Source organism: Elephantulus edwardii, unplaced genomic scaffold (genome assembly GCF_000299155.1).
Source record: "Elephantulus edwardii isolate Elephantulus edwardi_28Jun2011 unplaced genomic scaffold, EleEdw1.0 scaffold00048, whole genome shotgun sequence".
NCBI lineage: Eukaryota > Metazoa > Chordata > Mammalia > Macroscelidea > Macroscelididae > Elephantulus > Elephantulus edwardii.
This window is the reverse complement of record NW_006399798.1, coordinates 5148690-5159733: the sequence shown is the minus strand read 5'-3', so window position 1 is coordinate 5159733 and position 11044 is coordinate 5148690.

Genomic DNA, 11044 nt, shown 5'->3' with positions numbered 1-11044 from the left:
TGAGAGCGGGCAGGGAGGGGGCAGGGAAGGGGCAGGACAGCTGCAGCTGGCCGGGTCCCCAGGGTGCAGATGCCCGCCCGTCACAGATGTGCACACAGGACTGTGGGGGCCAGGACACCCAGCAGTGGCTCAGGGAGCGGGTGAGATCCGATCTGAGGCCCACACGGCGTGACAGTGCTGTGTTCCATGGGCCTCCAGCCCTGCAGCCCCCAGTGGGGCCTTTCCTTTAGAAACTCAGGCTAGACCAGACCTTGAGCTAGAGGAAAGGATGCTCCTTTGGGAATCTGGAAACCAGACCCACAGAGTGGCTACACTGAGGTTTACCTGAACACAGAAAGGACACTCAGAGTAAGACAGGCAGTTGCTAGGCACTCCCTGTGTGCTAGGCTAGGCACATCCCATTCAGGAGGCCAGGGCAGTTATTCACACTGACCCATCAAGGCCAGGGAAGTGCCCAGAAGGGCAGCAATGTTGACTGGCCAGCAGGGGGGCCAGAACCTGCAGGGAGGCCTGAGAGCAGAGGCTGTCAGAAGCCCGGTGGGTCCCACCTCTCAGGACACTGGCATGCAGGCTGTGGGAGGTGGTCCCCTCTCCTCAGGAAGCCACCCCTGCTGGGTCATCACCCGCGGTAGAAGGCGTGAGGACAGCTCCTCTCCACGCTGTATCAGTGGCAGGAACGCGCTATCTCAAAGTCAGTGCTCTGTCAGGAGGTGTCACCTGGCCACTGCCACCTTCTAACAGAGGCAGAGCAGAGCCCCGGCAAGAGGAGAGGCCAGTGGCCGGCAGGCACACTGAGAGGAGGGCGTTTAGGGAGGTTAGAATGTTTGCTTGCTTTTGTAGGTGGAAAGTACAGGGCACAGGGCTCTGCAAGTGGCTGAACTGGAATTGGGTTTTGGGGCCCCTGAGTCCAGACTGGCTCTGTGGGATCCATGCGCCCCCTAGTGGGCATCAGAGCCTATGGTGGCTGTGGACACAGAGAAGACAGCCTGGCAAACAACCCTGGGTGGGTGGGAACAGCAGGATCTATCCATGTGTGAACACACAATACACAGGCAGACACTCACAGAGACACCCCTACGGAGATACACATACATACAGACACACGTAGACACAGACACACAGATACACACACATCAGCACTCAGACACACAGTCACCAATACACACAGCCAGCCACAGGGCACACGCACACACACACACATGGAGTACTTATTATCACATGCAGAGGCAGGCGCTGTTGAGGCTAAACTGATTTAATTTGCTCAGTTATTGATCAAGCATCTTGGGCATCAATGATGTACAACCACTGAAAAGTGTGAGGAGTGAACAAGCAATGAGGGACGGCCCCTGGCGGACAGGGAGACAGCCAGCCGACAGGGTGATGGCCCCTGGCCAGCTGATAGGGAGACAGCCAGCCGACAGGGTGATGGCCCCCACTCAGCCGACAGGGCGATGGCCCCCACTCAGCCGACAGGGTGATGGTCACCGGGCAGCTGACAGGGCGACAACCCCTTGGCATAACAGAAATATCCCAGCTGTGGAATCCCAGGCCTAGCAGCTCAGCCGCTGCTCGGTCACCTGTACCCCCATACAAAAACTGGGTGTTGGATCCAGATGGGCTGGTACTGAGGCTGTAATGGACTTGTGACCATCCTCCAGAATAGAACTGCCAAGCAGATAAGGAAGTGGACCGGACCACCTCAGGGGGTTCCATCCATTCTCCCAGTTAAGAGGCCAGACTGAGTGTACAGAGATCATGTGTGTGCTGGGACAGGGACCCTCTGTCACCTGCTCAGCCTCCTGTAGTTCTGCCGGGCATGTGCCCAGTGCCACCTCCACTCTACCAGTAAGCCTCGGCCGAGATAAGCCAGATAATGGGGACATTTACTGCATGATTCCATTTGTGTCATATTCTAAACAATTAAAACTAATTTAGAGTGAAGGGAGCTTTGGTGGCCTAGTGATAAAAAGCTGTACTACAATCCCAAAGCATATGGTTCAAATCCACCAGATGCTCTGCTGGAGAAGGAGAGGCAATCTCATCCTGTACCAGTCAGATCCGATTTGACGGCACAGAACAACCTCCAAAAAAAACCCCAAAACAAAAACAAAAACAAAAAAACCAAACTAATTTAGAGTGATAGAACAGCAGAGATCCTGGTGGCCTGCAGTCAGACTTAGATAAAAAGGGGAGAGAAAGCACTTTTTCCAAAATTATCCTAAACTATTAGGAATTTTAAATGGATGTATTTATTTATTTAGTACAATTAACTTGAGGAATTCAAAACCAATGCAAGAATTCCGACGTGGTCATTGGGAGAAGGGTGGGACTTGAGAGCAGCTGATGCTGAGGTGAGTATCCAATGAGGAGCATTCAGGACCAGCGTGTGAACTGAGCGCTCACCTCTGTCCCAGCCCTGTGCCAGGTGCTCTGTGCACACGATCTGGAAATGCTCCCGCGACGCTGGGATGTGCAGCCTCACTTTCATTTTACAGCTAAGAAGAGGAGACTTGGGGATGGAGTGGTGTGCCCCATGCCTCAGCCACACTTGGCAGCGTGCTGGACTCCAAGCAGAGCCTCAGCCTCCAGGCCTGGCCACAGGAGAAGGGTGCTGGCTCAGTGGGACACACAGGTCTGGCTCCCCAGAGGGCAGAGGGGAGGGTGAGCTGGCTTCGGATAAAAGGAGGCAAGCACAGAGAGAGGGAAAGGAAACTTGGCCAAAGGCTGTGCTACCGTTGTGAAGAGGCAGGAACTTCTGAATTGAGAGCTGGGCTCGGGGAACAGGAGGCGGCTCATCGACCCCACAGCCAATCCCACAGCAACCCTGCATGACAGAGTTAAAGGGCCCCAAAGACTGTAATCACTATGGAAGCAGAACACCTCCCTTCTCTCCTGCGCAGCAGTTGGTGGACTCGAACCACTGACCTGGGAGTTAGCAGTCTAACACGTATCCCACTGTGCCACTGGGACTCCCAGAGAGTCCCACAGAACAGTCCGTATTTTTCAAATTCATTTTAAAACCACCCACCCAGCCACTCGTGAGAGTTTAAAAGTTTGGTTTCTTACCTGACAATTTCTACTCAAGTTGCCAAGTGCCATTGGCCACCTTCTCCAGGACACGTGAAATCTTCTCCTCATTATCTGTTAAGGCTGGTCAATTTCCACTCGTCTCATTTCCCTGCCTCCCTACAGTCCTGTTTTTGTCTTACTGCTTGTTGACCGCTTGTTTGCATATGTCGTTGTTGTTGTTAGATGCCATCGAGTTGCCTATGGTTCATAGCAACTCTATACAAGAGCTCTGAACGCTGCCCTGTCCTGTCCTGTACGGGCTCTTCATCCCTTACACAGGAGCCCACGCTGGGGTCAGTGCCGATCCATCTCGTTGAGGGTCTTCTTCTCTTTGGTTGACCCCATCACCTTTCCAAGCATGAATTCCTTTCCAAGAAACAGCTCCTGGTCACATATAGGTGATGTTTAAAAACAGAATGCTATTTGAGTCCCTTTTTAGATCATTTCCTATGCAGAGCAGGCATGTGAAATAAGCTGCTTCTCTTTCTGGGCACTGTATTAGCTGTTGTTACGTGATGTCAAGTCGCCTGCGGCTCACAGTGACCTTACACACGATAGCTCTGAACTTTGTCCTATCCTGAGCCCGTCTGTCTCCAACACACTTAACCCTATTATCTCAGTTACCACACACTTAACCCTATTATCTCAGTTACTGTGTCAGTCTATTTTATTCAGGATCTTCCTCTCCTGCTCTGTCCCTCCGCCCTTCTGAGCATAATGTCCTTCTCCAAACATCGGTCCCTCCTGGCAACATGACCCAAGTAGGTGAGATGGCGCTTCAAAATCCTTGCCGCCAAAGTGTAACTTGGTTTCCCCCTTTCCAGGACAAATCTGTTTGTTCTCTTGGCTGTCCATGGGATGTTCAACACTCTTCTCCAGCACCACAACTCAAAGGCATCAATCCTTGCTCTGTCCTTCTCCAGTTCTCTGATGTATAGCAAGTAACTGCAAAGACCATGGCCTGGACCACATGCACCTTAGTCTTCAGAGTGACACCATTGCTCTTTAGCACTCCAGAGAGGACCCTGACAACGGATGTTCCCAGAGCAATTCGCCTTTTGATTTCCTGACTGCTGGTGCCAAGAGTGTTGATTATGGAGCCGAGCAAGCTGAAATTGTTAACAGTCTCAATCTCCTCTCCATCTTCCATGGTGCTGCCAATTGGCCCAGTGGTGAAAATCTTTGTCTTCTTGATACTGAACTTAAATCCATATTGAAGGCTGCAGTCTTTGACCTTCAGCAGCAAGCACTTCAGGTCCTCCTCAGTTTCGGCAAGCAAGGTTTTATCATCTGCATAACACACGTTGTTGATGAGTCTTTCTCTGCCCCGGATGGCACATTCCTCCTCATAGAGCCCAGCTTCCCAAATGATCTGTTGTGCATATAGATTGAAAAGGTACGGAGACAAGACGCATCCCTGACACACTCCTTTCCCGATTTTGAACCATGCAGTGTTTCTTTGATCTGTTCTGATAACTGCTTCGTGGTCCGAGTCTAGATTTGCATGAAAACACGCAGGTGTTCTGGGAAGCACAGAAAATACCACCCCACCCCACCCAGCTCCAAAGCCATCTATTTACACCAAACTGCGTGTCTCTCACCTTGTGACTCCTCCTCCAGAAAGTTAAAGCTACATGGATCCCAGATTTCTGCTCAACGACTTTAAGGCCACGGCGTCAAGACCCTGCACCGTTTTCAGCGTGGATTTTCCAGCTGAGTAATGGAATGTCATGAAGGACACAGCAAAGAGGCATTCAGGAGACATGGTGTGGTCGGCAGATCGCGGATTGTCCGGGTTCAGAGGTCAGTGCTTCTGCTTACTCATTACGGAAACCTCTGCAGTCCAGGAGCAAAGTGGGGTGGATAATAACGAAGCTCCTGGCAGGGCAACGACGTGGACGTCATCAGTACCTGATGCGATCATCTGACACTGACCCACAGACACTGGCTGTTATTACTTCAGAAAAGTACACGGCACTCATCGGTCCATTACCTACACTGATTACCACTTCCTCACCTGTATTTCCAGGGTATTATATTATGGAAAAAGATTCGGGCAGCGTCGATCCTTTGAGTCAGAATTGTTTAGGATGCTTTGATTCTAACAGAATACTCAGCTTAAAAGGGCTTGAACAATCAGACAATGTCTTTCTTTTTTTAAACAGGTTATCAAGGTGTAATTAGAGAGTCACTTGGAGATACAAGATTTCCCTGTTTTAAAATCTCATTGTTTGTTGCATGTTGAAACTAAGACGGGACTGTTCATTAGAGGCAGCCCACGTTTAGAAACGTGAAGATGTTAAAAAGCAGTTTGTCCCCGAACTGAAGGGAGAGGTGTGAACGTAGGGGGCCTGGTGACTGGTCACTAAAAGCAGCATCTTCGAGGACTCATATTGTTTCTTCTCTCCTCTCTGCTAGCTGCAGACCTTTGGCTCGTCTTTCAAAGCCTCATGGGCCCAAGACGGCTGCAGTTGTCTCGCCCATCACATCTTCCCAATGCCCTCGAACCAGAGCGGAGGCTGCTCCTTTGCTGTCTCTTCCTAAAAGCAAGAAAACTTTCCCACAGTTCTTTAGCAGGCTGGCTCTCGAGCTAGTTTGGCCATAATTGCACCATAGACTTTTCCTCAAACAATTCCTGGCAAAGGGTCTAGACTTGTCGTGTTTGGTACAGACTAACGGAGATTCACCCTTGGGCTTGAGGAGGGACTTGCCTCCCTGAAGCAGGCGGCTGTCCAACAGCTGCACAGGATGCTTAGAATCTGGAGGGAGAACAGCTGCTGGCTTGACAACCAGCAGCACTGGCCACAAAGATGAACTTCCTGTAACATCACTGCTGTAGGCAGGAACAGCCAGCGTCCAGCTACTTGGGATAAGATTTATCCCCCTTCATGCTTGTGTTAATATAATGAAAGATCCTTTCCTAGGCTCGGAAGGTAACTTCCATGTTCCAAAGACCCTGTGTTTTATTACTGCGGATGTAGATAGCGCATCTTAAATCATTATATCCAGTGAGTGGCACCCCTTGGGCTGGCTGACCTCCCTGATCCAGCAGCTCCAGCTGCTTGTATTTTCCCCTGCTCTCAGACCCTGGGTTAAATAGCCCTGGAACGCCTGCCCTGTTCACTTGGCATCTGCTTCTGTCACTTAATAGTTACTGTGGGACTCTTTCTTTCCATTTCAATCAACACAGGCAGCACCAGTCCTGTGTAATGGTCTGTCACCCACCGTCTCACAGCTGGCAGTCTCCACCCCCTGGGGGCATGCCACCAGCTCTTTTCAGGACTGAGGGCCTCACCTTTATGGTCTCCCCAGGTGTCTGTGGGATGCCCAGCAGTGTACCTTCTCTGTGCTCAAGTACAAGGCCTCTCAGCCTGTGCCCATTTGCCCATGGCACCCCCACTATCCCCTGGGTCTGCAGCTGACAACCTGAGCTATCAGGCGAAGCAGGAGAGGGCAGGGAGAACTGTCTTCTCACACTCGCACAACTCATCAGGGCCCAAAGTCGGCCCTGCCGGAGCCCAGAGCCTCATGCCTCCCACCAGTCAGGTCATGGCCGTGTCCCAGAGGTCCAGCGGGGCTGATTATGTGGGTTATACGTTTATTCAACTACTAAAAATGTAAATTTAAAATGTGTGTGTAAATCATACATCAATAAATTTATTTCAAAACAAAGAATGAAGCACCTGATTCTTGTCCTGCTCGTAGCCTGGTGGGAAAGCAGTCCTCTGTCAATCTGCCAGGCTATCAATACTAACAAGAGGCTGTCTGTCTTTCTCCTGAAGAGCAGCTGGTGAATCCCATCTGTCAGAGATGCAGAAGCTTTCAGTCAGTCACAAAACAAGTTTTCAACTACACCACCTACTGCTAAGTGTTCACAGGGACATAATTATTCTTTTTTTCCTTTTCTTGTTGTGTACCGTCGAATCGGGTCCAACTGGCCCAGGAGGAGATTACCCCCTTGTCCAGTGGAGCGTCTGATGGATTCAAACCGCATGCCTTCAGGAGTACAGCCCAGCTTCTTGCCACGTGGCGACCAGAGTTCCCTACAAGGCCGTAATTCCTTATGGAAACAGAATGTCACATCTTTTTTTTCCAGAGAAGGGCTGGGGGTGGGGGGAGGAAGGTTGGGTTCATAGTGCAGCCAAGCGCTCAACCTAGGAGCCACCAGGCCTCCTATATTGCAAACACCTGTCCTGGTGAGTGGAGTCTGCGTCAAGGCGACGCTCCTTGGGAAACAAACTCCTGGGGCAGATGGAGTCTACCCACTGCTTTTCTGTGAGAAGCCCTAGTGCTGCAGCACCACGCTGCCTGGCCTCCCATGTGTGCTGCTGTTGGAACCCACTCTTGGCTTCCTCTCTAGAGGGGTTTCAGAGGTTATCAGTCGCATAACCGGATTACCCATCTTTCTCCTGTGGAGCAGGAATTGAAACTGCGTGCTTTTGGGTGGGCAGCGCAGCTCCTTGGTCGGTAGGCCATCAGAGCCCCCTCATGTTGGAGGTCAGAGAGAGGAGACCCTCTACCAGGTGGACTGGCACCTTGACTGCAGCAATGGGTTCAACTGTGTCAGGGAGGATGAGGAAGGAACAGGACAGGGAGGGGTCAGATCTGTCGCCCACAGGGTAACTAAGAGTTGTCCCAGACTCTATGGCGTCTAACAACAACACCAACAACAACAACAACAACAAACAACAATAAATGCTGCAAAGAGATCATGGCTCAAGGACAGCGGGCTCGTGAGCGAGCAAAGCACAGAGGACCTTGCGCGTTTGCAAATGTCAGCCAAGGTCAAGTTCAGTGTATTCGTCCTTTATTCAAAAGGAAGCCTGGAGAAGCACTCGCAGAGTAGCAGTACTAGTCTCGATGCTGTTTCTAAAACAACATCTGCTACCTTTCGTCCGCCTAGAACTTAGGGCACACGGGGCAGGGATCACCGAGGCCCGGGGTCGGCTGTCCATCGCCAGGGTCACTCAGGGCCGCCTCCGCCGTCCACCCCGGGCTGCTGTAGCCGCGCCCCAACTTAAAGTCGAGGCGATGGGGAGCAAGTCTCTCGCAATCAGTGCTTCCCTTCGTAAACCCCACCACCTCCTGGAGTCACCCCTCCGCGGATCAAATAAAACCCGCAAAACAAAGGAGACCCCCGATTCGGCCGGGGCTCAGCTCCCTCAATCCTGCGCCTCCCCAGGGACAATCTCGCCCCAGGTCAACTGCAAGCCGTGGCTCTCTGGCTGCAGCGACCCACAGACGGGTTTCCCAACCCGACCTCCGACGTCCCCGGGGCCCGCCAGCCTCTGATCGCGCGGCCCAGGGACCCGCGAGGACGCGGCACCGCCCACCAGCGGCTTGGAACTACATCTCCCATCAGCCTCTTCGCCATCGCGAGAGCAGCCGCGAGAGATTTCCGGGACAACTCCCGCGCAGGCGCAGTCTCGCGTTCTTCCGGCAGCCGGCCACGTGCTTGGCTGTCATGGCGGCGACTGTCAGTGCTGAGAGCTGCGGGCCGGCGCTGGCCTCGGGCCTGGTAGGTTTGCGGACAGAACAGCCGAGATCTCCCTTGATACGGCGCAGATCCATTTGGCTTCCCATCATCTCCCCATCAGAGCGGGAATGGAGACTCAGTCGGTTCATCGCCGTCATAGGTTGGCGGGGGTGGGGTGGAAATGGGGCCCGATAGGAGAAAATGCTTGTTTAAGCGTGGGACGGAGCGAGCTGAAGCCAGTGCTTGGCGTTGAAGGGCTGCTTTGGGGGGACAAGATCTGTACGTGTGCCACCCCACATGCCCCCTGTAAGATGAGCGGCCCAGCGGCCACGTGGTTACCTGGCCGCCTGTCCACCACGCGGGCGATCGGGGAATGGGTCCTGAAATCAGCAGCAGAGCCTCACCGCCCGACCCACCCTGCCGCAGCCTCGAGGACGAGCCCTGATCGGTACATTGGGTCAAGTTCTTCAGAGGGTGGCTCGTGGTACAGCGACACCTCCACCGAACAGCTTGTAGCTCCTGGACTAGTCTTACTGGCTCGTGTTTTTTTCTCCACAGGCCTTGTTTTGACATCTGAAGAGCCTGGGAGGAGCAGAGCTGCAGGTTGATGTTTAAGAGTGACGATGAACCCTGAAAAGGAGCAAAGTTGGTGTGGAGGCCTCGGGAGAAGAGTCCACAACCTCCTGTTCCGTCCTGGAGTAAGTTCAGGTCCATGACTTTATGCTGACACATAAATCCGGTTAAAGGTGTTTAAGAAATCCACCAGACCTTGTCCAGCATCCACAGAATGGCCAACAGAGGAAGGTCTGTCTGTGCTATAATTTGACGTTACTTGGGGTTAAGTGTTGGACTGCTAAGTTCACATCTCTGCAGAGATGCCTCAGGACAGGCCTGGGGATCTGAAGAGTCCCATAAGCCTGGGCGACTCTGCTGGTTAATCACTCCTGCTGGTTACCTAGGGGTCCCCATGAGTTAGATTGATGGTGCTGGGTTTTGAGGAATTGATGGGGAGAAGGCTCTTGGAAAATAAGACATGCGGTTCCGAGCTTTGGACATGGTGGTGGTGGTTGAGCCAAGGATGATCGGAAGTTATCCCTGTCTGAGATGACTGCTCTCATGAGGAGTTCTCACCCGCTGAGGCTCAACGTCTTAGCAGTCCAGACAGTGGAAGCCTCAGAGCTGTCCCTGTGGCGTGAACTTTGTCATTGTTTCTAGGTTAAAGTTGCTGGCTGTGGACTTTGCAAAAGTCACGTGAGAACTGTACCTTGAAGACACTGAACATGAATACCTGCACGTGGTAAGATTTTTAGTCTTTTCACAGGTTTGCACAGGTCAGGGTCCCTTGGGGTGGTGCTGATAGTTAAGAGCCAGACACCTGACTGACATCTGCCAGCCCACCCAGAGTGCCTGCAGGATACAGGCCTTCTGATCTCCTTAAAAGTCCATGGCCTTAGGGAGCTCTGGTGGCCTAGTGGCAAGAAGCTGCGTTGCAGTCCCGAAGGCGTTCTAGTCTACCAGATGTTCCGCTGGAGGAGGGGCAGTCTCCTCCTATGCCAGTCAGGTCCGATTCTACAGTACACAACAAGAGAAAAAAAAAGTCCATGGCCTTGATGACTTTCTAGAGCGTGTCTGCTCTTACAGGGGTCACCCTGAAATGCACTTGGTAGTGGCTGTCTTGGTTTGCTGGGCTTGGGCAACCTTTGTGGTGGTTGAGCTGAGGATGAACTAAAGTTATCCCTGTCTGAAATGACCTCTGTCATGAGGACTTCTCACCTGCTGAGGCTCAACTTCTCAGCAGTCAGACAGTGGAAGCCTCCAAGTTGTCCCTGAGAGTGAAACTGGTTATCATTTTAGGTTAAAGTTGCTGGCTGTGGATTTTGAAAAATTCCCACAAGAACTGTTACCTGAAGACACCCAAGCACTAATCTCTGCAGATGGTAAGACTTTTAGTCCTTTCACAGGTTTGCACAGGTCAGGATCCCGTTAGCGGTCTTTGGGTGGTGTAGATGGTTAGGAGCTGGACTAGTAACTGACCGTCGCCAGCTTATCCAGAGGCTGTGAGACAGGACTGGTGAGTTGAAAGACCCGTGGTCTTGGTCACTTTCCGGAGCTGCTCTGCTCGTACAGCTGCTTGCCCCGAACGACACTGGGTTAGGAACTTCTGTGGTGGTTGAGCTGATGATGATCTGAAGTTATCCCTGTCTGAAACCACTTCTGTCATGAAGAGTTCTGACAAGCTGAGGCTCAGCTTCTTATTAGCAGTTTAGAGAACGGATGTTTCAAAGTTGTGTCTGTGGAGTAAAATTTGTCATCTTTGTTTCCCTTTTAGGTTAAAAATGCGGACTTGGGCAAAGTACAAGGAAAAGCGTTGTCTTTAAGAAGCTTGATGATAAGATACCTGTCAGTGGTAAGGGGTTGGCTCTTTCAGAGATTCACATGGAGGCTACATTCTTTTTCTTTTTTTTTTTTAAATAGTAGTAGTATTAATTTTAATGAAAA